The 27,514-nt window shown below is 33.2% G+C and overlaps 1 protein-coding gene across 2 annotated transcripts in view; it reads left to right on the top strand.

The window, feature by feature from the left end:
* The window catches only part of TFEC (transcription factor EC), a 175,978-nt gene that overhangs the window by 56,118 nt on the left and 92,346 nt on the right, over positions 1-27,514 (top strand). The gene's annotated exons all lie outside the window — the stretch shown is intronic.

Genomic DNA, 27,514 nt, shown 5'->3' with positions numbered 1-27,514 from the left:
GTTACCTAGCTCCAGTGTGAAAAATTTCACATTAAGACTTTCACAGTTCCATCCTTGGTCTGGTCATTAAGGTGATGGTGAGTGCTATGCTTGTTTTTTATTGGTCAGGCGTTCACTTCTGCGACTGTAGGGACAGATGGAAGGGTTAGAGTGTTATTTGAATTAGGTGGTTGATACTCTATAGATATGCCTTCCAGGAAATAATTAGGAAGTAGTCCCAATTTGTGGCTCTTTACACAGGCCATTATGATACCTGTTCTCATTGCGTTTGTTAATTTTCTACCAGTAACATCCCTAACTGATGAGATCTATTAAATTATATCTGCAAGATGGAAAATTTCTCTCTAATTTTACCCACTAAGCAAAAGTACGTAAAATTTGTTACAAACATTTCTTTATGGGGAGGAAGGATAGAGGAAGAGGAAGTCTTAAGCAGACTCCGCACTTAGAGCAGAGCCCCACTTCTGGCTCTATTTCATAACCACGAGGTCATGACTGGAGCTGAAACCAAGTCAGAAGCTTAACTGATTGTGTCACCCAGGTGCCCCTATATATTATGAGATTTCTTAACACATTTTAATATAAGTTTCAATAAACATTTTTTATTTTGAAGTATGAAATGTGGCTGTTTTAGAGTATGTAAGATAGGCATCTTCTTTAAAATGGAACATTTCTTTCTGAGCATAGTCATGTGCCATCCCTGTGTAGAATGTTAATGGACAGACTCCATGTAGGAAGCTCTATCCTCTGGAAGTATCTAATTTCATTTTGTTGATAACATGTAAAGGGGATATAAATTATGAGAAGAATGTAGTCCCTTTTTTTCTATAATAATTTCAAACCTTTCTTAAATTTCTCACTGCCCTTCCAATACTCATATCTTACTTGGGGATGGGTAGGGCCTAAGAGATGGGGAAGAGGAGATGGCTAATTGGGGAGAAGATAATGGGATAAAAACTTAACTTTCTAGATAAGTGTATTTCAGTCTTTCAGTTTAAAATGTTTGCTTTCAGGTTAAATCTGTGTCTTTTTAGCAAAAGTTGTCTTTCATGGGTATGAGGTAAAGCTTATGTGCCTATGTGTCCTCTGACTAGACTTCCTGTTGGCTTTCACTGCTAGATCTATGGCTAATGGGATTCATGCCTCTCCTCTTGGATGAGGCAGCATCAGTGCTCAATGCTGGTTGACTCTGAACCTCAATCATAGAGCCGAGGCTGGACTTCCTTATGCTACCCCTTAACCACTGGGGGCCTGAAGGAATACTTGTCAGATCACCATTTCTGATATGCCAAGGTCACTCAACACTATCAGAGTTCTAAACGGAACACAGACTTAAGGCTCCTCTTGTTCATGTTTATTCTCCCCATTGGGGTTTCTGTCCTTTTCTAAACTCTCTAGTGCATACACAGTAGTGACTTTGCTCCAGAACAGGGAATTCGAACCCTCATGTCTGTCTTGTTGTTTCTCTTTGTCTTCTTTCTATAATTATTATTCAGCCCTGGAGGAAACATATTAATTCTTCTTGGCCTATTAAAAACCTCCTATATTTCCTTTTTCTAGTATTGACATCCACCTTTTTCTCTGGGGCCATGAGCAAAAGGGTAGGGAGTTGGTATATGGAAAGGAAAATATATAAGAGGTGTATGTCAAGAATATTAATCCTAATTTGGGGGTAAAACTTACAGAACAAGAGAGGCAATTAAAAAAATACCCAATCACAGAATCAATTGCTAAACATTCCATGCTTCCAGTTTTCCATTGTACATTGGTTGTTCTAAATTTGTCAAATAACCTGTAGAATTTGGTTATCTCCTCCAGATAAATCTCGTTTCCATTTATGTTGAAAAACCTTTTGAAGTTATCTATTTCAAAGACCTCTTAATAACCCTTGATTAAAAAAAATTAAACTCAGACTTAAAAAGTAAATTATGTCAAGTGTCCTGTGTATTACCACTTACATACTTTAAAAGTCCCTCTGCCTCTAGTGTTGATAAAGGGAAATTACAGAGACTATAGAGCTAAAAAACATTAAGTGACAGCTATGCGTTATCTATAAAAGTTTTTTAAAATTGGAATAAAGATTTTTCCCCTCCAAATTCCATTTGTTCTAAATAATAAGGAATGCATGTTCAGACCTGAGCAAATGTAGCTGCTACTCTCTGATACCAAGTGATGGGTGACCTGAAATGCTAGCAGCAGCTCAAGCTAAGTTCATCCAAGTTATGATCATCTTCATAATCAAGAAGCCTAAAGAACTCACCTAACCCATTGTGTTCTCTGAATAATACATTATTCATTATTATACATCTGAGACCCTTAGTATCTAATACCCTGTGAAATAGCTTTATAGCCCGAGTTTACTAATGGAGGACAATGGCTCACTGAAGCCAAGGGGTACAAGAGTGGGAGTCATCTGTTTCCTACAGTCTTCAAGTATAAGACAGTCTGGCACTGTGATTCATATTGATCAATACCTGCTTTTCAGGAGCCGTCTTGATTTTAGGTAATGAAGCAGAGAGAATTATACAACCTTTTGGGTAATATTTTGTGGCATCCAAAGATGTTATAATATTAATGTTTTTCTTCACCACGATTGGCCTATAATTTTAGCATAATTTCCTTTTACTTACCTTGAAACATAGAAAATTGGTTACCTTTAATTTTATAATCGTCCTCCATAAACGTGAAGACCATTGTCCATTTTCAGTTCTTCCTTGTATGTCTCTTTTTTTGAGGCTTTTAATAAATTATTTTGGCTAACAGTCACCTCTTCTAATTTCTCATGGTTACCTTGAAACTGCATCATAGGGATTGACCCCAAAAGAATTCATTAAAGGGTAAAATAACATGTACTCAACATACAAATTTGTTTTATGAATTTTTAATAACAATGCTCCTTTTCTTCATTTTCAATTACTTGTTAAATATGAAGTCCAGTTATATACATGCTAATTATTTCTATTAGCTTCCAGTAGATGAATAATGATATTTATATGAGCTATCTGACCCTGTGGATAAAGTCTCAAACACAAAAAGCTGAGAAAAGCAGAAATGGTATATACGTTAACTCCAAATTACATTTTTAATATTAATCTAAACTATATAAGCAAAGAGATTCAGTTCAAGATTTAAGGTGGTGTCTGGATGTTTTGTGAATTGTTTTAGCTCCCTAGATTCAACTGTTCCCAGTCTCTCTGGCCTTCCTTTCAACTTTCTCCTGTTTAGGTCCAAGGGATTGCTTGTCTAAACTTTTCTGAGACTTCTCCAGTCTGATTACACACTGTGTGAGCAGCAGTTTTGGCAGATCCTCTTTTCACTTGCTAGCAGAGAGAAAACTACCTTTCCATTTTCTTATTCTTGTTTGGTTCCTAGTTACAAGACCTTCCCTTTGTCCATCAGAGACCATTTACCCCTGGGCCTCCAGACTTTCCCTCCTGCCTCCCTCCTACACTTGCTCTATCTTGTCACCCGCTCTTAAAGTATTCTACCACATTCCAGGCTCTTGTTCTTACCATATACTGTTTTATTTTCTACACGGCTTTTCAAAGTTTCTGAAAATAACTAATCTTATCGTGTTGGGGGCTTTTGGTATTGTTTATTTGTTTACTGGTTGTTTGGCTCAACCATTGAAAATGTAAGCTGCATGGGAGAGTGGGTCTTGCCTATCTTGTAGATGCAGTTCTGGGGACTAGAACAGAGTCAGTGCTTACGAAGTATTTGTTTAATAAAGGATTCTCCTTAAAACTGTGCTTTGGGGATATATATTTTTTTTTTTGAGGGGGGATGGCTTCTTACACTATCCACAGGCAAATTAATATATTACCATGTTTTCAATAAATGTAAATGCTCTAATCTACAAAGATTAGCGGTGATGTCCTCTGAGCTGACATCCAAATATCCAGCTGCTTCTTCCTAGAGGCTTTTTCAAATTCAATATATCCCATGCTAGATTAGTAATCTAGTGTCTCCCAGTGCCTTCTCAAATAAAACAAAACGAAAACCCTGCTCATCATTCCGTGTTTTGTACTTCATAACTGGAATATTTATCCATGCATTTTCTCAAGTCTTAAAACTAGGCTCATCCTTTCATCCTCTGTTATCGTAAATTCTTTTTGAGTATCTTTCATACTGTTGAATTTGCCTCATAAATAGTTCTCAAATCTACCCACTTTCTTCTACTGCTGCTAGTCAAGGTTATTACCATTTCTCATGTGTTTAACTACAGTGCTCCCTATTGATGTCCTTGCTTTCTGTCTGGTTCCCATCCAAACTTTTGCACCAGGTGTCTTCAAGGACCTTTCACCAAGGAAATATGACTGTAGTACCCTTTTCCCAAATAAGCAAACTCACCAACAAAAGCTCTTCAGTGGCTTCCCCTTCTCTTTCAGATAAAGTTCAACCTCCTTAAGTTGCTTCGAGGAGAGATGTATCCTTACTCCTCTTACCTTTCTTCACATACTCTTAAGAGTGAATGATTGAGCTTTAGGCAATTTCCCCTATATTATACTTTTCTCAGATGGACTATAGCTAGAAGCAAATTTGAGATTATATTATCCCATAAGTACCTTATATCTTGCTTTTCCATATTAACATTTGAGAATGGAATATTAAAATTTGAAAACAGAAGGATGTGGTAGGATGAACATTTTATGATAAAAAAAATACATTTCTTAAGATTAAAATACACAAAAAGGGTTACTAGCAGCAAAGCTTGGAATTTTCCTTAAGAATCATCTTTGGACCTACTCCAACACATGAACAAATGTTCTGTTCAATTACCATTTTCAGACATAGCTAAATGGCCAAATTATTTTGGTCTAGAAAATTTTCAAAACACTTATTAGTTATCTCCAATGATAGCCATGGAAATGTATCGATAACACCCTCGATATTTTCTAATTCTGGGGTATCATCTAATGCTTTTTAATAACTTGCAGTATATTCATTATTATCTCCCATGCCTACCCCCAAGCTTTTTTCTGCAATCAGTATTGTTTTAAAAGCAAAAATTCCTTTACTAGTTCTTATGAACAAAAACATTCCTTCTCTTTCTTCAGCCAGTTATTTATGTAGTCAGTGAGGTCTGCCATTAAGGCAAATAGTTTCAATATTTTAAAGACTTCAATCCTTGAATTGTGTAAAGTGTGAAAGGTACATATATGTTAAGCTTATTTAAAATGGTTGCTTCCTAATTCTACCTTCATCTTCTTTTCTTCCGTTACAGTTGGAGCAGATTGCAATTGCTTCCTTTCACTGTTATTAACTTTTCCCCTTTCATCAGAAGAAAGATCTTACTTTCTTTGATTCTCTTACTATTTTAAAAGTACTTTTTTCCCTCTCGCTGTCTCTCAGGCAAGTCCGACTCAATAGGACTTTGTCATTCACTGTCAGTCTTTGTGTCCATCCTCTTATCCCAGCCTAGTTTTCTTCTTTCTTCTTTTTCTTTTTTTTGGGGGGGTGGGGAGGGCGGGAAGAGGTGGAAGTAGGGAGCATTGGTGTTGAGAGTCTCACATCCATTTCTGGCCTTAAGCAAAATGAATTAATTTCAAATGGAAATTGCAGTTTACATCAAAAAAGTTAATTTTTTTTAAATGAATTAGAGCCTTATGTAACATATACTCATCTAAAGAAATTTTAGAATAGGACCTCCAAATAACTAATAACTGGAAAATTCTGATCTTGGGCTGTAGTCACTGAAGATAAGGAAAGACATCTGCTTCCGTACCCCATCTGGCTTTTACACAGGCATTTCAGACTCAGTATGCTCTTGCTCTTTCTTTTATCTATGCCCATCTGCTTGTATGGTGTGTTCCCACCCTAACATATTTTCAGACCCTTGCCATAGGGCAGAAGTGCCAAGCAATTATTTGTTGAGATAGATAGCCCACATAATACTGTAAGTGACATCTGTTCTGTAGGAAATCCCTCCCTTGTGGCAGCAGTGTCATATTGGCAGCTCATAGGAATATCAAAATTGACATACAGGAACAATTGAATGTTTCATCTTTTCCTGAATTCTCACTCAGAGAGCATCCAATACCAGATGCTTTAGAGGGCCCTGTAACCCCCTGACTCTCTCTCTTGTTCTCGCTACACCTATGGTAATTGGCAATACTACACTATGGGGAAAATTTCTTCCTGACCCCAGCTGGTAACCAAATTATGCCCTAAAGCATGAAGATTGGCATATTTTAAGTTTATTGTAGCTAAGATGGTGAAAAAAAAGGATGTTTTTCATATTAATGTGCTTACCAGATTGTTAGACCTAAATAAATAACTTGAATAGTAAATCCTACAAATTACTCTTAATAACTCATTATTTGGCAAAATTACAATGACAAATGAGCATTTTAATCTTTTAAGAGTGCTGATCCCCATGTTTGCCAATTATTTCCTTCTTCTTTAAACTATTTCAAACAGATGATAAGAAAAATGGTTCACAGTCCATAATGGTTCAAGATTTGAATTTTTGAATAAAAGTGCATTTGGTAAGACATACTAATTCATTCTCAGTAAACTCTGAATTTCTTGATTTTTAGCCATTTCATATTAAAAAGACAAGCAGAATTTAGAGGCAAAACCATTATAGGCAAATTAAAAATGTAATATACAAGGTAGGTTCTGAATAAATTCAACCTAACTCAGTTGCCCCAAAACATCTACATTGGTGGTGTTACCCTCTTTAGTGATCCTCAGAACACCACAAACAACCTCAGACTGAAAAAAGTTAGAATGGTATAATTGTGAAAGGTTTTTAACATTCGAATTAAAATTAAATTACTTAATTATATGATTGAATTAACCCATTTACTTAAGTTTATGTTTGAGTAGGATTTAAACATTTGGTATGAGTTGTATTTTGTAATACCTACTAACATGAGAATTAGTGACTTAAAATAACTTTTACCTCTTAATAATTCTCTATGCTAGCAATATGGACTGGGTTCATTTTAGTGATTCTCTCTATTTTTTTTTTTTTTTTGCTGTCCCATTGGCATACTGTCTATGGCTTGATGGTCTAAGACAGCCTCACTCAGAGGTCTGGTTTTGGTATTGGTGGTCTCCTGGACCATTTTCTCTAGTAGGATAAGTTGCCTTCTTCCTATGTTGCAGAGTTCTAAAAGCAAGAAGAAAGGAACCAGCCGTAATGTGGAAGTTATTTCTGTTTGCATACTGTCTCACTGGGCCAGACTCATGTGAAGCCCAGAGTCAATGTGGGAGAAGACTATAAAATAGAGCAGATACAGAAAGGTTTGATTTTTGTGGATGGTTTAACTGTAATAATCTACCACACCTTGTTACTGTATTGCTGGCAGGAATTTATGGTCCACCATTACTGGAATATTGTGCTAAATTCTGTAAATCTGTAAGAGAATTGTGTAAATAATATAAAGATTGGTAAAATTAATTCTTCTTTCTATATATTTTAGATACAAGTTCTTTGTCAAATATGTACTTTGCAAATATTTTCTCCCAGCCTATAGTTTATCTTTTTATCTTTTTAATAAGATCTTTCATTTTCATAAGAGCAAACCTTTTTAATTTAGATAATATCCAATTCATTAATTATTTCTTTTATGGATTGTGTTTTTGCTGTCATGTTTTAAGAACTCCATTTATACATTGCTGTATATAATCTGTTTATTCAATTTGCTAATGTGTTGTTGAGGATTTTTACATTTAATCCCATGAAGGATATTGGCCTATAGTTTTCCTTTTTCTGTATTGTTTTTGTGTGACTGTGATATTAGGATAACACTGACCTCATACAATGAATTGGAAAATGTTAGTTCCTCTCCTATTTTCTAGAAAAGATTATGTAGGGTTAGTATCAGTTCTTACTTAATGTTTGGCAGATTCCACCATCGAAGCCACCTGGGTCTGAAGATTTCTTTTTTGTAAAGTTTAAGTTACAAATTTAATGTAATGGTTATAGAGTGTTGAAATCCCCAGTAAAAACTGTGGGTTTGTTTATTTTTCTTTCAGTTCTATCAGTTCTTGTTTCATGTATTTTGATATTCTGTTGCTTAGTGTATACCCATGTAGGATCACTATGTCTTCTTGGTAGACTGACCCTTTTATTATTATGTAATACTCTTTGTTGCTGGTAAGTTTCTTCTCAGAAGTTTATTTTATATGATACTGAAAGAGTTTACTCTTTTTTTAAAGGTTTGCATGGTATATCTTTTGTAATCCTTTCAATCTATTTATATCATTTTTTGGAAACAAGTTTCTTATATAATTTGATCATGTTTTTTATCCATCCTTTTTCTTTTTTTAAGATTTTATTTGTTTATTTGACAGACAGAAATCACAAGTAGGCAGAGAGGCAGGCGGGGGGTGGAGGGGGAAGCAAGTTCCCTGCTGAGCAGAGAACCCAACTAGGAGCTCGATCCCAGGACCCGGGGATCATGACCTGAGCTGAAGGCAGAGGCTTTAACCACTGAGCCACCCAGGTGCCCCCATCCTGTTTTTCTTTTAATTGATATAGCTGAAACAGTTAAAATTAATGCAACTATTGATATGTTAGTGGATAAGTTTTGCATTTTATTTGTTTCCTATTTGTTCTCTGTTTCTCATTCACCTGTTTTCCTTTCCTTCCTTTGGGTTACTGAAAGTATTTTTTTTTTTTGTTTCATTTGACTTGTTTACAATGTTTTTGAGTATACATCAATATATCATTTTTAGCAATGACTCTAGGTATTACTGTATACATATATTTATTGTCACAATCTACATATGTCACTCTCTACTAGAATTGACATTTTACTGCTTTGAGGGTACTTTACTCAAAGCAGGAACTTTACAACTGTAAAGTAGAATTCCATTTTGGTACTTTTATCCTGACAACTTTTTAAATATAATTTTCTTTATTTTATTTTCTAGATACTTTTAGCTCACATGAAATGGTATTATAACTTTTGCTTCTACTAACAAACATACTTTTAAAAATTCAAACTCATAAAACAATTTAAAAATGACTCAATTCAAAGTTGGGCAAAAGATCTGAGCAGATACCTCACTAAAGAAGATATACATATGTCAAATAAGTGTCTGGAAAGATGTTCAATACCATATGTCAATATGGAATTTCAAATTAAAACCAAAATGAAATACTACTACACACCTATCATAATGGCCAAAATCTAAAGTGCTAATAAAATACCAAATGCCGGCAAGGATGAGAAGAAACTCTTAATTACTGCTGGTGGCAATGCAAAATGGGACAGCTTCTAGGGAAGAGAGTTTGGTATGGTTTTTTTGTTGTTGTTGTTTTGTTTTGTTTCTTACAAAACTAAACAGGCTCTTTCTTTCAGATTTTCTACATAGAGGACATACCATCTATGAACAGAGTTTTATTTCTTTCCAATATATATATTTTTATTACCTTTTTTTGTTGTTCATTTTATTGCATTAGCTAGAACTTCCAGGAAGAACCTGGAAAGCATTGGTGAGAGTCAGTATATTTGCTTTGTTCTTGATCTTAGTGAGAAAGCTTCATTTCTCAAAATAAAGTATAATGTTAGTTAGACGTTGGATTTTTGTAGATATTCTTTTTTTAAAAAATTTTATTTTATTTTTAAGTGTTCCAAGTGTTCCCACTGTACAGTGTTCTAAGATTCATTGTTTACATACCGTACACAGTGCTCCATGCAATACATATCCTTCTTAATACCCACCACCAGGTTCACGCATACCCCCAACCCCCTCCCCTCTAAAATCTTCAGTTTGTTTCTCAGAGTCCACAGTCTCTCTTGGTTCCTCTGAGGAACTTCCCCTCTATTTCTAGTTTGCTGAGAGTTTTTATTATAAAGGGATGCTGGATTTTGTTAAATGCTTTTTTATATCTATTGATATGATTATGTGATTTTTTTTCCTCTTCAGCTTGTTGAGGTAAGGGATTACATTAATTGATTTTTAAATGTTGAATCGTTCTTGCATATCTGAGTTAAGTCCTAGTTGGTCATGGTGTATAATTGTTTTTATAGATTATTGGAGTCAGTTTGCTAGTACATCAATTTGTTGAGGATTTTTGCATCTATGTTCATGAGAAATATTGGTATGTGGTTTTCTGTCCTTGTAATGTCTTTGTTTGGGTAATGCTGCCCTCATAGTTAGGAAATATTCCCTCTGCTTCTGTCTTCTGGAAGACATTGTAGAGAATTGGTATCATTTGGTAGAATTCACCAGTGAGTCCATCTGGGCCTAGTGCTTTCTGTTTTGGAAGTCTATTAATTATTGATTCGATTACTTTAATAGATGTAAGTCTCTTTTGACTGCTTACTTCTTGTATGAGTTTTAGCAAATTGTGTCTTTCAAGAAACTGGTCCACTTAATCTAGGTATAAAGGGCATAGAGCTGTTCATAATATGTTTTATTATCTTTTTAATGTCTGTGGGATCTGTTGTAATGTCCCTTTTTCATTTCTGATATTGATAATTTGTTTCTTATTTCTTTTTTTCTTAGTTTCACTAGAGGCTTATTGATTTTATTGATATTTTCAGAGAACTAGCTTTTGGCTCTGTTAATTTTCTATTAATTTCTTTTTTCAATTTCATTGATTTCTGCTCTGATTTTTATTTTTTGTCTTCTTTTACTTACTTTAGATTTAATTTGTTCTTCTTTTTCTAACTTTCTAATGTGGAAACTTAGAGTATTGTTTTAGATCCTTTTTCTTTTCTAATATATGCATTCAGTGCTACAAACATCCCTCTAAGCACTGCTTTCACTGCATCTCACCAATTTTAATAAGTTGTATGCTCGGTTTTATTAGATCAAAATATTTTTCTTGAATTTTTTTTTCACCCATGTGTTATCTGATCCGAGTATGTTGTTGAATCTCCAAATATTTTGAGATTTCATGCTATCTTTCTATTATTGATTTCTAGCTTAAATTCGTGGTTTAAGAGCACTCAGTGTATGATTTCTATTCTTTTAAATTTATTAAGATGTGTTTTATGGCCCAGAATGTGATCTATCTTGGTGAACATTCCACAAGAGCTTGAGAAAAATATGCATTTGGCTGTTGGATGAAGCAGCCTATAGATGTCAGTTGATTAATTGCATTGAATTTAAGTGTGTCCTTAGTGATTTTATGCTTGCTGGATCTGTCCATTTTTGATATATGGGTGTTGAAGCCTCCAACTATAATAGTGGATTTATCTGTTTCTCCTTGAAATTGTATCATTTTTTACCTCATATATTCTATGGTTAGATGCATACATATTAAGGATTATTATATCTTCTTTGGGAATTGACCTCTTTATCATTATGTAATGCCATTCTTTATCGCTGATAACTTTTTTTTTTCACGAGTCAACTATGTCTGAAGTTAATGTAGTTATTCCCACTTTCAATTGATTAGTGTTAGTATGGTATATCTTATATTTTTCACCATTTATTTTTAATCCATATATTATATAATATATAAATATTTGTGTGTTATTATTATAACATTTATATTTAAAGTGAGTTTCTTGTAAACAACATATAGTTGGGTCTTGTTTTTTGATCTATTCTGACAATCTCTGTCTTTTAATTGGTGCATATAGACTATTGATGTTTAAAAGGATATAGTTGGATTAATATCTACCATATTTGTAACTGTTTTCTCTTTGTTGTCCTTGTTCTTTGTTTCTATCTTTGTCTTCCACTCTTTTTCTGTCTTTTATGGTTTTCACTGAACATCTTTTGTGACTCCATTTTCTCTTCTTTCTTAGCATATCCATTATACTTTAAAAAAACTTTTTAGTATTTTTTCTAGAGTTTACAATATACATTTACCACAAATCCAAGACCACTTTCAAATAATACTACATCACTTCATGGTAGGGCTAGTACCTTCTAATAACAAAATAGTCCCAATTTTCTCCTTTATGTTTTCTCCTTTATGTTCTTTGTATCAACTATTTCACTTATACATAAGCATGCACACACACACAAACAAGCATGCATAACCAAGTAGATTGTTGCCATTATTATTTTGGATAGACTGTCTTCTGTTAGGTCAATTAAGAATAAGAAAACTAGGGCACCTGGGTGGCTCAGTGGGTTAAGCCGCTGCCTTCGGCTCAGGTCATGATCTTGGGGTCCTGGGATCGAGTCCCGCATCGGGCTCTCTGCTCAGCAGGGAGCCTGCTTCCTCCTCTCTCTCTCTCTGCCTGCCTCTCTGCCTACTTGTTATCTCTCTCTGTCAAATAAATAAAATCTTAAAAAAAAAAAGAATAAGAAAACTAAAAGCTTTTATTTTTACCATCACTTATATTTTCGTTTCTTTATGTAGATCCAAGTTTCACCTATATCATTTTCATTCTTGCTAAAGAGCTTTTTTTTTTTAGGTTTATTTATTTGAGAGAGAGAGAGATAAAGAGCACATGCAGAGGGGGAGGCAGAGGGAAAGCAAGAAGCAGACTCCTTAAGAGCAGGAACCCCAAGGAGCTTGATTCCAGGATGCTGGTATCATGACCTGAAACAAAGGTAGATGCTTAAATTACTGAGCCACCCAGTCACCCCAAGAACTTGTTTTAACAATCCTTTCAAGACGGGTCTACTGGCAACAAATTCCCTTAATTTTTGCTTGTCTGAGAAAGTATTTCTCCTCACTTTTCCAGGGTAATTTTTCAGGGTTCTAGGTTGATATTTGTTCATTTGTTTGCTTTCCTCTCAACACTTTAAATATATAATTCCATCCTCTTTTTGCTTGCATGGTTGCTTTTGCCCCTAGATAGATAAGGTGTTTTTCTTTCTTTCTCTCTCTCTTTTTTTCTTTCTCTGGCTTCTTTCAACATTTCTTATCTTGGATTTTTTTAAAGTGTGAATATAATATACCTAAGTGCAATTCTTTAAGCATTTTTTTCCTGCTTGGTGTTCTCTAAGCTTCCTGGATCTATGATTTGATGTCTGACATTAATTTGGGGAAATTCTCAGTTATTATTGCTTCAAATATTTTTTTGCTTCTCTTCCTTCTTCTGTTATTCCCATTATATGTATGTTATACTTCATGTGGCTGTTCCACAGTTCTTGAATATTCTTTTCTGCTTTTTTCAGTCTTTTTTCTCTATCCTTTTCAGCTTTGGAAATTTGTATTGTCATATCATTAAACTTAGAGTTTCTTTCCTCAGTCACATCCAGTCTACCAATGAGCCTATCAAAAACATTCTTCACTATTATTATAGTGTTTTTGGTCTCTAGCATTTCTTTTTAATTTCATTTTAGGGTTTCTATCTATCTGCTTATATTAGCCATCTGTTCTTGCATGTTGTATACTTTTTCTAATAAAGCCCTTAACATGTTGATCATAGGTTACATATTTTTAAAATTCTTGGCTTAAAGTTCCAACATCCCTGCCATATCTGACTCTGGTCTTATGCTTCAGTCTCCTCAAACTATGCTTTATTGCCTTTTGGTACACCTTGTAATTTTTTTTTTTTTTGAGAAGTGGACATGATGTATTAGATGAAAGAATCTGCTACGAATAGACCTTTAGTAATATAGTGATAAGTTGTACGGGGAAGGGAAACATTCTATAATCCTGTGATTAGGTCCCAGGCGTTTGGTGAGCCCATGCTTCTGGACTTCACACCTTCTCAGTTTCCACTTCCAAATACCTTATGTGAGACAAAATGTCTAGATGGGGCTGACATTGTGTATTTCCTTCTCCCAGGTATGTTAGGATCTGGTAAAATAGTTTCTCCTGAAGGAAAGTCTTGTTAAGAAAAACAGTGCTCTAATGTACTTCAAAATCATTATTTTCTCCTACCTTTTGTCCGAAGTAGTGGGGAATTTTTCTCTGATTATTCATTGTGAGAACATGGTAGAGCTCCTGGAGATAAAACTGATAAAAGTGGGAGGCCTCATATGTCTGTCTCTCCAGTTTGGTTTGCCCTGTGACCTCACTATTCTAACAAATCTAAGAAGAGTTGTTGATTTTTCAGTTTGTTGTTTTTAATTTGGGTGTAGGATGATGTGGCTACTTTTAAGTTCCTTACATTTTGGACCAGAAACCAGAAGTAACACACTTCCTTGTGTTTTATTTTTGTAATTGGTATAGTAGCATGAGTGAAATGTTTTCCATGTCCAATAAAACACCAACACTTCACAGAGAAAATAGGTTTTAAGGTGAGCTAAGGCAACAAAGTTTAGAAAATTCAGTGGTTTTATGGCCAAATATTAGACTGCATTTTGAAAAGGTCAAACTCTAAAAGGAATATTAAGGAACCAACTCTGTATTATAAATTCTATAAATCTTGGATACTGTTTTAATGATATCTTTGCAGGTGGGTATTACACCTGTTAATTAAAGTTGAAAAAATAACCAACATCCTCATTATTAGTATCTGTAAGTAGCAATTCATCTGCTGGGTATCTGAGGCATATATATTTAAAGCACAATGTGCTACATAAAATCAGTGATAGTCAGTTTAATTAGCATCTGATGGGAGTTAGCAATTTAACTTCAATTTACAGCATAAAGGTTAGGTGTGGTGAGCTCATTCTATAATCCTGATGCTATTATAATAATGAATAGTAAATTGACCACAGAATATAAAAATAAGAGTAGAGGAAAACCATCCATGAGTTTGGTAATCTGTAAAGGTACTAAATCCCAATAAAAATGTACTCTAATTTTTAATTTTTAATACATTTGTCATTACATGGTAGTGCTTATGGGAGGCTAAAACCTGAACTCTAGTCTAGACCTAGACATAATGAGAAAAAGTAATCACATTAACAGCAGTTGGTCTTACATTTGACTTCAAACCAGTTCTGATTTTTATAAAACTTTTCAGGTTAGCAGATGCTAGGGGCAAATTCTTTGTAGTGTTTATGATTTCACACTTCAGAATCAAGATTATTTATGTCCTTTTCTACCTTCTTAATGTATTTAAAATGACCTTATAATATTATTTTGTTAGTTTTTAACCATCTCATTGGTTTCTATATTTGTCCCTAATGCTTTTGAATTATTCTTGTGGTATTTGTCTTTATAAATTCATCTGACATTTATAATAAAGTCTATCAATTTGTACAGTTTGGGGGGAAATGGAAAAATGAAACAAAACAATAGCAAAACCCTGTGTATAAAAGTTTTACAAACTGCCTTTGGAAAGTTGGTATTTGAAGAAGATATGAAAAGTGAACAAAATCAAATTTCTGATATTGACTTGGTTATATCTATACAAACTTTTAAAGCTTACAGTTCCTCTAAGTAAATCACCAATGAATAGATTTTCCTAACAAACCACTTAGATCTTTTTTCACTATCAGGGCATCAGAAATCAATGAACTCATATAGTTGGGAAAGAAGCAGGGATATTTCTACAAAAAGCAATAGATTATTTTAGCCATAAACAGATGTGACAAAAAGACTGTGGGACATGAAGTTACAAAGAGAATATGTGTTTGCTAAGAGCACAATGAATGACAGAGCAATAAAATTAAGCATAATAATAATAATAATAAAATAAGAAGCAAAACAAAAGCTAATCCACTCTAAACCATTTAATAGGGTAAGTCATTTATTATACTGTAAATTAGGTAAATTTAATCTTCAGAATTGAACACTCAAATTCTACATTTTTAATTTTTCTTCCTAAAACACTTTCTGCCTCTCTTGTTGCCTTGTGCCTTTGTAATCTCTCTTTCTCACATATATGTCCCTGAGAAATTTTCTTTTGCTTTAAAACACAAAAATTATGGCCTTTTCTATGAACTGTACCTGTAGATTTTTCTTTTTTTAACTTTCCACTTTTCAAGCATAAAATTATATAGACAACACTGCAGAGTTCATGTGTCTTACCATGGTTTCATGGATGTCACGTCTTGCCTCTTACTAGGAAACTTCCCCTTGAGGACAAGGCCTAAGACTACTGCTTTCTTTGAAACTTCAAAGTATTCAGTCTGCTGATGTGTTAACTCAATAGGTACTCAGTAAATGTTAATTGGTTGAATATAGGAGCCAATGAAAGGAATGCAAATTCTTTGTTAAGACATGGTTAATCTCTTCTTTTTTGGGATTGGTTCAAATTGCTGTAAGGGCATTCCTTGGAGCTGTTTATTAGTTTAACTTGTTTTTTGTTGTTGTTGTAGAGCTTAAAGACATTGGCTAGTTTTCTGGTAATCATCATATTCACTTCTGTAGTATACTTTTAAGACACAGGATTAGAGATCTGATCTGGCAATTACTCACTGACTCCTGAGGTGACCTACATTTTCTACATTAAAAAAAAAAAAAGTTAAGGGAGCAGTAGTGACAGTCTTATTTATTCAGTGGAGATTGTCTAATTTTAAAAAAAATTATTAAATCATTAAATTTGCTAATGTGGTCAGTCTCTCCTTAGCCATGGCCCTGATTTTAAGTCAGTTTAACAAATATTACCAAGGAAAATGTATATCGAGTAAAACTTTAATTTATACACACACTTATCAATCTTTCTTTTTAAACTTTGGGTTTTAAAACTTAACCATAATGGGAAAAAAAATCTTTAGTTGGATAATAAAATGCTAAAATATCTGATTATGCTTATTTTGCCTCAGGTAACATATTTATTTTAGAATTGATGGGATACATGAAAGATATATTTGCCAAGATTTTTGTCTATTTAAACCCACAGTTCCAAGGCACAGTTTTAATCCTATTAAAGCTAATTGAATGGAGTCTGTAGGCTTTGTCAGTTAGATGAAGTTCAACTTGTAACTACTATTAAGGAAAGAAAAAGACAAGAACCAAACAGTAACGTCTAACTTCTGTCATTTATTATTTCCACTTGAACCTTAGGGCAATGTGAAAGAATGCTTTCTGAGTTCATAGGGCAATTCATTGAAAACATTGGGATGAGATCTGATCTCTTAAAAGGACAATTAGTAGGGTTAAAAAAATATATATATATATATATGTGTATATATATATATATATATATATATATATATATATGGAGAGAGAGAGAGAGAGAGAGAGAGAGAGCCCCTATATTTGGAAGTTTAAATTATGTCTTTATGGGGGATCCAGTAGCTCTACTGGAGATAAAGGTCTGACAGTGTTTCCATTAAAACACCATTTTCCAGAGCAAACACTGTCAATGTAAAAATTTGCTCCAGGCTAAAGTTGGCATCAAGATTCTAGCCTAGAAGCTATTTTGTTTTAGAAATTCATTTGGGCCATTTTAGCTTTTAGTTAAGGGGATGAATATATGCGTCCAATTGTCCAACTGCTTTTTTTTAAATGTAGTTATGAAATTTTTTCGATCGTATTTGCAATAGGATAGTTTTTTTCTTCATGCAACCAAAACAGGCACATGTTTATAAAAAGAGCAGTTTGGAACTTGGCACATTTTCAATTTTGGATAATTTTGTAAATTAGGTTAAGTGATTATAGTTCTGGTTCATTATTATTTCAAAATTTCATGTTGAAAATGTTTCTCCATTTAGAGTGCAACTTAATTTTTATATCCATTGAAAGCCAAATATCTTTGTTCATGTAGGTTCTTGAATCTATGCTCTTATTCTCCCATAGAAAGATTTTTTAAGTAAAGAATGATGATTTTGTAATGGTAGTGACATTATAAATGTCTATGAATTACTTATATTAAAAGCCTCCTATTTGTGATGGCCTGAGGGAAAAACAAATAGGGGAAAATACAATCTTAAATTTTTTTGAGCACCTGCAAATTATGTATGTTATTATTTTTACATATTTATACTCATGATATTACTTATACATTTTCTAGATAAAAAAAGTTTCATCTTTGAGAAAAAATAAACAAGTTTTAAAGACTAGTATTTCCTACTTCCACTCCAGTGGAGAGACCTCACTTTGAAGCAGCATCCTGGATATCTGCTGTCAGTCTGTGTAATGGTTTGACACATGTGGGAGGAGTCATGCTGACTTCTATGGTTAGGGACCGCTTCCCAATCTCTGACATCCTAGGTCTCTGGACAGAAGAGAAATTCCAGGCATCATGGCTAGGACAGAGCTTATGCTCTTTGTTTTAAAATCAGCTTCTTCATATTATTCTATTTGTGTGCATTTTCCTCTCATAGCTAATGGTTGACATCTACCGGTTCTCAAGGCTCAACTTCAATGATTCCTCTTCAGAGATACTTCCCTTAGTCTCTTCCACCTCAGTAGGAATTAGTATCTCTTCTTCTAAATCATTATTCAAATTTAAAGAGTAACCATAGCTGCCTATGTCAGTTAGAAATATATATTTATATTTTTTAATCCACTTATTTATGTTTTTCAGCCTATAATGCTAATAATGTATTTCTATCATTGTATCCCCATCAATGTCAGTCACTATGATTTTTGTAGGATGGTCATTCAGTAAACGATTTTGGCTAACCTCTTGTTCAGGCCACTATAAAACCTTTTAAATGGTCTCCTTGCTTAAGGGTCATCCCCTCCCCATCATTTTGCATATTCTAACACATTACATTCCTGAAGTAGAGCTCCACTTGAATCATTCTTTCACTAAAAAGCTCTCATTGGCTCCTTTTCCAATTAAATGTAGACTCTTCATCCTTCTATTCAAGGCCTTAAATAATCTGGCTCATTTCCACTTTTTCACTGGTAGTTCTTTATTACTTTTTGTGTACCATGTTTTCAGGTTCAGGCATTATGCTTAAAATTCATCAAATACACTCCATGTTTCTTGTGATAAATACTATGGAGTATTATACATCACAGGATAGATATTGTTTCTACTTACTACAGATGTAAGCCAATACATGGCAAAATCATAATGAAATATCGATTTAGTGATAATGTAGTGTGCTGAATTTATAGTTGGCTGAATATTTATACATGAAAAGATTTTTTAAAAATATACAATATTATATTACTTTCATGTGTATAATATATTGATTCAACAATTCTATACATTACTCATTACTTACTTACCATGTTAAGTGTAGTCATCATATGCGGTTATTATATTATTGACTGTATTTCCTATGCTGTACTTTTCATCTCTGTGATTTATTTGTTTTATAACTGGAAGTTTGCACCTTTTAATTCCCTTTATCCATTTCACCCATCCTCTTATTCTTCTCCTCACTGGCAACCACCATTTCTTTGTATCTTCTTAGATACACACAAATAGAATAATATGAAGAAGCTGATTTTGTTTTGTTTTTTAGATTCCACATATAAGTATACATAAAGAGATTAATCATAGAAGAGAGTAAACAACTTTTTCAAATTTGTACAATCACCAGGTTCAAAAACTGAGGCTTGGACCCAAGATTATGTCTAAAGTCTCTTCTACCTCATTAACTAAAGTGTAGTTAATAAATTTCTCTCTCTATATAGACCATTTTGTCCCTCTTTTCCCACCCCCATCTCTGTATCTGTATATGTATGTGTATTATATAAGTATATATTCCACATATATATACCTTATATATACATATATATGTGTGTTTATTTTTAATATCTTCAGCGATGATGTTAAATGTATTTGCACTTCAGTTATCTGGAACAATGGCTAAGATGAAAAGTAGCAAATATAAATGTTAAGCTCTTCATTTATATTTGATAAATCAACACTGCAAGTACAAAGTTGTCTAGACACAGTTTTAGCATTAGGTTATGTGAAAAAGGAAGGATTTTAGTTGACCACAAAAAATAATGACCAAGATTTATTGAGACTTTCCTACGTACTAGGGACTTTTCTTAGATTTTCATATATATTGACTCGTTATTTACAGTAACCACAAGAGGTGGATACTGTTCTCATTTCCATTTTATATATAATGAAACTGAGGAACACAGATGTTTATCATCCTGTCACATTCTTTGGTTTTCCAGTTATTTCACAAATATTTAGTGGACATCTACCATGTGCTCAGTTTTGGAGATGAGTAAAGCAGTTCTTGTTGAAAGAGAGCTGGCAGTCTAACTGGAAACATGGAAGGAAAAAAAAATTACAGTGCTCTAGGAAGAGTTCCATAATGGGTCAGCACACATTTCTATAGTTCTATAGCAACACTAAGGTTGGAGGTGGGGGTGGTTAAGCCAATCTTTGGGAGCTTTAGAGAAAATTCCCCAAAGAAGTTTATTCCTAGGTTAAGATCTGATGAATAAGAAACAGACAGCCTGGATCGTAAGGGACCAAGAAATAGTGGTCCAAGCACAAAGAACAGCAGGTGCAAGACTCTGAAATGCGAGAGATGGTGAAGAACTTAACAACAAAGTCATACAAAGAAGGATAAAGAAATATGTTACATATTTATCTCAGAAATTGGACTGAAGGCAATTGTGATAGCAAGTGTTTTCTGAAAGATTGTTCTATGGAGAAAATAATCTTAGTACACATTATTCCAGAAGGAAGAGTGACCTACAGGAGTTAACATGGGTTAGAATGTGGCGATTTGCAGTTGGGTAAGATAAAAAATAAACACTTAATGTACTAGATTGATCTAACAGCAGAATGCGTTTGAAATTCCTATTACTGGAGGCATTTAATTACAGGTTGAAAGATTTGTTAATGAATACTGAACGACTTTTTTTTCTCTCTTTGGGAAGGAGTTAAATTGTTCTCAGAGATACTTTCTACCTCCCCTACCCCTGAAATCATAACTAGATTGTAAAGGATGATGTTAAGAAAAGATGAACAATGGAATGTAGCATTCCAATTTGTGAGTAAAGAATTTGTAGAAAAGGAGATATATTTGATAATATTTAAAGTTCAATTTGTGAGTCAACCCCTAGGTACTTTGGAAAAATAATAAAGGAATATAAAATGTTGGGGTTTTTTATTGTATATATTATTATATACATTTTCAATTTACATGTGGAAAGTAGGATAGATCTATCCCTATCAATATTTCTTAGTAACCTATACATTCTATTTTGGTGGGTTACATATTTTAGAGGGCCCAAATATTAAATACATCATTTTTTATTTTTTAATTTTCACCTGAAACCCTTTCTTAAAAGATAAATAATTTTGTTGAATCTATGAATTGGTGAAGTAAAATATTTAACACCATTTTAAATGTCATTCCCAAATAAATGTATTTTAAGCAGAGTTTTTTTGGAATAAAATTCTGGGCCCAAGTTTGTGAATTGGTGGCATCTAGGCTTAGTTGGAAGTTTTTAACATGGGCTGGAATATCTTTTCTTCCTTGACCTCTAATTGATTGTGGGTCATGTACCAAAGAGTTTTGTCATAAAATTTCCAGTAATGGTCCAAGTAGTGGCAGATTAAGCCAGAGAGTTAACAAATTTACCAAAGGAAAATAGCTGTCTTATTGCTGTTGCTGCTCTACTCTAAAGATGTCACTTCACTACTCTTGGCAGATTTATTTGGCATTTGGCAGATTCAGAACTATCTCACTTGTAGATCCAGAAGGAGTATGTAATGGAAGAATAATCTTGTGAGACATAAGGAAACAACTGTGGGAGCAGAAATTATATAATTTTATAATTTCCATTCTGTTTTAGTGTAAGCAGTTTGCTATTAGTACCAATAGGGGAGGGAATTTTAAAATAATGACTTGGCAGAACATTCTACTTACTCTCTTTCCAGTTAAATACAAACTGGCCATTCTTCTAGGACCTCATTCCTAAAAGTAAGATCCACCTTTCTCCAAGTATGGATATTGTCACTTTTCATTTGGTGCAAACAAACAATTCATTGAGAGAAATGCAGTGTCTTATAGCATTGCCATTTGGGAAACAGTGGGTAAGGTAATGGTAAAGAAATATTCAAGATTCTAAAAAATGATACAAGAACAATTGAATGGTAATGTGGAGTTGGCTCTTTCTAAATCCCTGGTCCTTAATATGGTGTCATTATTTTAGGAAAGTGCCCATTAACCGATAGCCAGAAATAGAGACAGATAAATATTTAGTTTGAAAAAACTGGGCTGGGGGAATGAAGGGGATTATAGTAAAGCAAATAAGTCCTTTGACTTCTGGGGCAGGGGTTAACATCAATTCAGAGCACCCTTCTTTAAGTATGGAACTTTGAGTTAAGAGAGTAAAGTCATTAGAATCAAACTACTTTTTAAAACTATCATTTACCTTTAATTTTTATTAAGGAAAATAGCTTAATATCTTAATAAATCATGTGTGAAAGAAGTTAAATTTAAAAGAGAATAATTGGCATTCTAAAAATGAGAAATAGGCAAGCTACAGTCTCTTGAAAGATGTATTTTTGCAGATGTTATGTAAGAGTCCATTAATTCATGGGACTATTTTTGCCTTCCGAATGTTAATGTTAGAGAATCTTATGAAAGAGAGGTTAAAAGGATACATTTAATAACTTTGGAATCATGGTTGGTTATTTTTGTGTTAGCTTTATCAAAAGGTCAATCTGGAAAGTTCTGTCATCGGTAACACTGTGAATAAACTAACCAAATACATTTAATACATAGCTCCAGCTAAAGGTGATATCTATGTAACTTTGAATGAATGATTGGCCTAACCTCACTGGAGCTAATAATTTCATTTTAACTCCATCTTGGGCTTATTTTATTCTTGTGACATTTAATGAAATCTATAAACAAACTGTTAAAAAATCTTATTCAACAATTACATACTTTGGGCTTTTGAACATATTTTTATTTAAACCAAGAAGTTATTGGCCTGTTCCTTTGACATAATTAGTTTGTGGGGCATAGCATTCTACCACCTGTTTAATGAAGATTAATAAATGCAATCCACGTGGTTAAACTAGTTCTTTAAATTAAACTTTTAAGTAAAGTTTTATCAGTTCATGCAAAAAAACCTCTCTCTACCACAGAAGTAATTAGAAGATTTATAAAATTTCTACTTAGAAACAGGTCCCATGTTTTACTTCTCTCTTTATTTATTACTTATTTATTTATTTATTTTTAATTTTTTTTTTATTGTGTTATGTTACCATACAGTACATCATTAGTTTTCAATGTAGTGTTGCATGATTCATTGTTTGCGTATAACATCCAGTGCTCCATGCAATCCATGCCCTCCTTAATACCCATCACCAGGTTTACCCATCCCACACCCCCTCCCTTCTAAGACTTTCCATTTGTTTCCCGGATTCCATAGCCTTTCAAGGTTTGTCTTCCCCCTTCAATTTCTCCCCCTTCATTTTCCCCTTCTCCTAATGTCCTCTCTCTTAGTTTAAAAAATCTTTGTGTATTCTTCTCAGCAGTACAAAAATCAACCACATTATATGCATTGTTCTTTAAATAAAATATAACGTTTTGTCACAACTTAAAACACCCTGAGTGATGTGACTTTTATCTATCTTCCTAATCTAGTTCCAAACCATTCTTTTTTTCTCTCCTTACACTGCAAACTGGCCTTAGGTTAGTTCCTCAAATTCTACAAGTTTACTTCTAATGAAGAACTTCTGCATATGCTATTCCTTCTGCCCTATCCTTTGTATGGCTTCCTTAAGTTGATGGCCCTGTTTGTTAATGAGTCTCCTCCTTCTTCTAGTTAGCCTCTGTTAATTAGTACTCACAGTAATGTTTATCTGTTGATCTTTTGACGACACCATTAGACTAAACTTTTGTGAGGGCAGAGACCCTGTATGATTAATTCACTCTTTATCCACAGCAGCCAGAAAATTCTTGTTATTTAGTAGCTGCTCAAAAATTACTAATCAATGAAAACACAACTGCAATAATTGAAAAGAAATCAAGTACTTAATTATTGCAAAGCTCTGATAAAGGTGCTTTCAAACAATTGTCAAATACTTATGAAAACTGAAATATATTGGAAGCATGGATTCTAGAGGATTTTGAAAATATAAAGAAGTATGAGGCATGATATGCTTTATACATCCCAGGAAGCACTGTAAGGCATGATTATTTTCTTGAAATTGTTATTTCAGGATTATTACAATAGTCAAATATGGAAATTTTCCATAAGCTCCATAGACTCACCAGTTGATTCCATTAAATATCCTGATACTTTTGAAGTAGTACTTAGGTCATATATTACGGAAACCTCACCAACATGCCATAATAAAAACTGAGTCTTTTCATTTCAGATCTTGGCTGACAAATGGGCAAAAAAAGTCATTTTTGTTAAAATGAGTTATGACTCAGAAGGGAAGAAGAACAATTTAATATTATAAAATGTTTAGCAATTAGTTAAAATAATTTTGTTATAAATAATATTGTGTTTCTGGCATAATTGGTACAAAAGAAAATTTAACTGCTGTACCATCACTAGACGTTTAGGAAAGATTATATTATGAAGTAAAGTTTTAATCACATCTTAAAGTTGTCTTGGTTTCTTTTGCAGGCAACCCAGTGAAAATATTTTAGGCAAAACTTGAAAAGATGCTGGAAGGACAAGCAAAAATGCCAAGAATTGGGTTAATTGGCATAATGCAAGGTGGCTGGGCACAGTTGGGGAAAGTGTCAGAGTAGGGAGAATCCCTACCAAGAAAGACGGTTTGTGCAATTAGCTCTCTGAACTTTAACCCTTCGAGAATAATTAATGAGTAACAGAGGGGATCAAGACAAAGACACAAAGTGATATGGTGGGTGCTAGCAAGTAATACATCAAAGAATGCTTGTAATTGGCCCTGTGGCTTTCATTCTTTGCCCTATTTCTTTCAATTCATTGACTCAAAATAATGGGTTCAGGTTCATTATCAACAGGTTTTTAGCTGTAAGACTACAACATTACAACAAAGCTTGGATTGTGGCAGTGTTGATGGCCACGTTAAGAAGTTGTAGTTGGTAACCACTCCTGGCAAAGGGGAAATAGCCGATTCTTTCTTAATGGATCAACAGCATTTACACACATATTCAGAATCTTGAAAGCCTTATATTTTTCAACACTACAATGCTGGAATATGGTTGGTGTGGGCAGGTATGTATATTTCCATTTGAATGATGTATGAAGCTGTGGTGAAAGGATTATATTCCCTGTATTATTTTAAATGAAACTAAATTATTGGCATATGACACATAAAGACACTAAGGATTTTGTCTCTCCAAACACGTAACTGTAGATTCTTTCTTATATTTTTGAATTATATAGTTGGCAGAAATTTTGATTCCTTTTATTTACTTTAGATCATAATGACAGAAAAAATGGAAAGTTTCCCAAGAAATTCCTAAGATAAGTGTTCTGAATTCTTTTAATTTAGTAAGCCAAGCTTATTTAATATTTGGATATGTTTTAATAATAACTTGTATTTTTGTGCACAAGATATGCTAATATTTTTAAGATTTACCCTTTGTTATTTAATTTTGTGTGTTCATTATTTAAGGCAAGGTAAATTTTATTTTGTTGCACTTGGATACTTGAAAAAATATCTTTTTTTGCTAATCACTCTTAAGTTTCTAGAGGAAGTCAGCACTGTAGTTATTAATTTATCTTATCATGTTAGTACAACTAATTTCAATTTTAGAAATTGTCATGATATAATTGAAATATTATAATTGCTAATATCTATCAGCCTAAAACTAATTAATGCACATGATTATTTAAAATGTCATATTTTTATAGTGCTTTGTATTATCATTTTATCTAAAAACATTTTAAACTTAAATTTTATTAAAAGCTTCTATATTTTTAGCTATTATAATAATATTATAAAAAAGCAGCCTGTGTATTGGCAAATACACCATATATTTGTTGATAATGTTTCAATCAAATTTATCTCAAACTTTAGAGACAAATGGAAGTCAAATCCAATAGATATTTAGCTTTGTGATTTCTCTTAATTTAACATCTATTAAAATGTATTGGAAATGATTGATGGATATGAGGCTGACTAGAAACATAATTTCATTATCTCACAAAAAATGAAATCTGTACTAATTACCTAAGATGTGTCTGCCTAAAGAAAAATTTATGACATCATCACTAATTAATTAGAACATATTGTTGGAAAATTATTATGATTTTAAACCATGAATCTACAAATTTAGCTTTTACATTTCCTGGTGGACAGTTTTTAACTCAGCATATTTTCCTCTGTTTTAGAGCATATGATATATTAGATTTTTATATGAAGAAGATACTCATTTTTTTCTTCAGCAGTAACAGAAAGCACCTTTTTATTTTGGTTAACAAATGATTTGTTCATACACAACATTAGCCAAGTATTTTCTGTGATTAGTTAAAATTTTTCTGGATTTATAATTGTAGAGATTTAAGAGTACCTAGAGAATATCTTTTGACTTTAGTTTACCAGGTTAAACTAGCAAAAGGTCCTCCCAGCTCTAATATCCTATGCCAAAGTCTGGGTGAAGTAGTAAATTTAAGAGTGGGGCTTTTGGAGGATTTGCCTCTCAGTGTTAATGTCTCCACTTACCCTGAAGCAAATGGGTATGTACACATATTATTTCTGTATGCATTCCATGAATTGATAGGTATTAATGAAGGATTTCCTGGTATAACAAGCATTGCAATAGAAACATTGGAATATCAAGGATGAATAAAAGCATTATCACTAATCTCACAGTCTCTTGGAAGAGAGAGATGTGTAAACAAATAATAACAACATAGTAATGTTCAATAACATAATGAGTATATAAATGCAATTCTTTCCAAGGAAGAAAGGAGTCATTAAAGATGCCTGAAGGTCTCCTAACGGACTTCATAGAAAAGGTAGCATTTAAACTTGGGCTTTAACTGATAAACATTAATAAGTCAGGAAAGGTTAAATGTGGAGGGGATGTATTATATGAAGGTACTGAGGCTTAAAGAGCATATCTGTTGAAAAAGCAGAAAGTAAGTTGCTTAGAAGATTATTTTGAGTTTTGAGTACTTACTAGAAAGTTGAAGAGTATTTGGTTAATTTTGTGTGTGTGTTGGGCAGGGATTAGGCTGAAAAGTATTTTGTATCTGTGCTAAAGGTTTTGGACTTAACTTTGGGAATTATAGGGAAACTTGGAATATTTATAAGAACATGTACTATAGGAAGACAAATGTGTAGTCAATGAGTAGCTGATCTGGAGAGAGTAGAGATTGGTGGCCTGCGGCAAAAACTTTTTGGCATGATGCTATGATTATTTAGATTATAAATGGTGACATACTCAACTGAGGCAGGGGCAAGTAAGCATGGAAGAAAATAGAACTGATTCAAAGATTGCTGAGACAGAATCCACAGGATATGATACCGCCAAGTAAAGAAGTTGATAGAGTTGAAGGAAATTACCCAAACTCAATTTTTTTGGTGTTTGGGACAATACAATGTATTATTTCTTTGTAAGAAGATAATGAGATTAACATTCAAAAATAGTATCATTGATACATAATTTATATGTAATTTAGTTCATTCACTTAAAATGTAGAATTCAGTGGTTCTGAGCATATTCACAGTGTTATGCAAACAACACCACAATCTAATTTTAGAATGTTTTCATCATTCCCCTGAAAAAAAAAATCACACCTATTAGCTGTCACTCCCTCTTATTCACATTTATTCAACTCTGAGCTACCACTACTATGCTTTCTATTTTTGCCTATTCTGACCATTTAATATAAATGGAATACACAATTTTTTGTGACTGGCTTCTTTTGTTCAGTGTAATGTTCAAGATCCATCCATAT

The sequence above is a fragment of the Mustela putorius genome, unplaced genomic scaffold (assembly GCF_011764305.1).
Source record: "Mustela putorius furo isolate JIRA1106 unplaced genomic scaffold, ASM1176430v1.1 tig00003845_pilon_pilon_pilon, whole genome shotgun sequence".
NCBI classification, from domain to species: Eukaryota; Metazoa; Chordata; class Mammalia; order Carnivora; family Mustelidae; genus Mustela; species Mustela putorius.
Note: the sequence above shows the minus strand (reverse complement) of the source record. Positions and strands in the feature narration are given on the sequence as shown.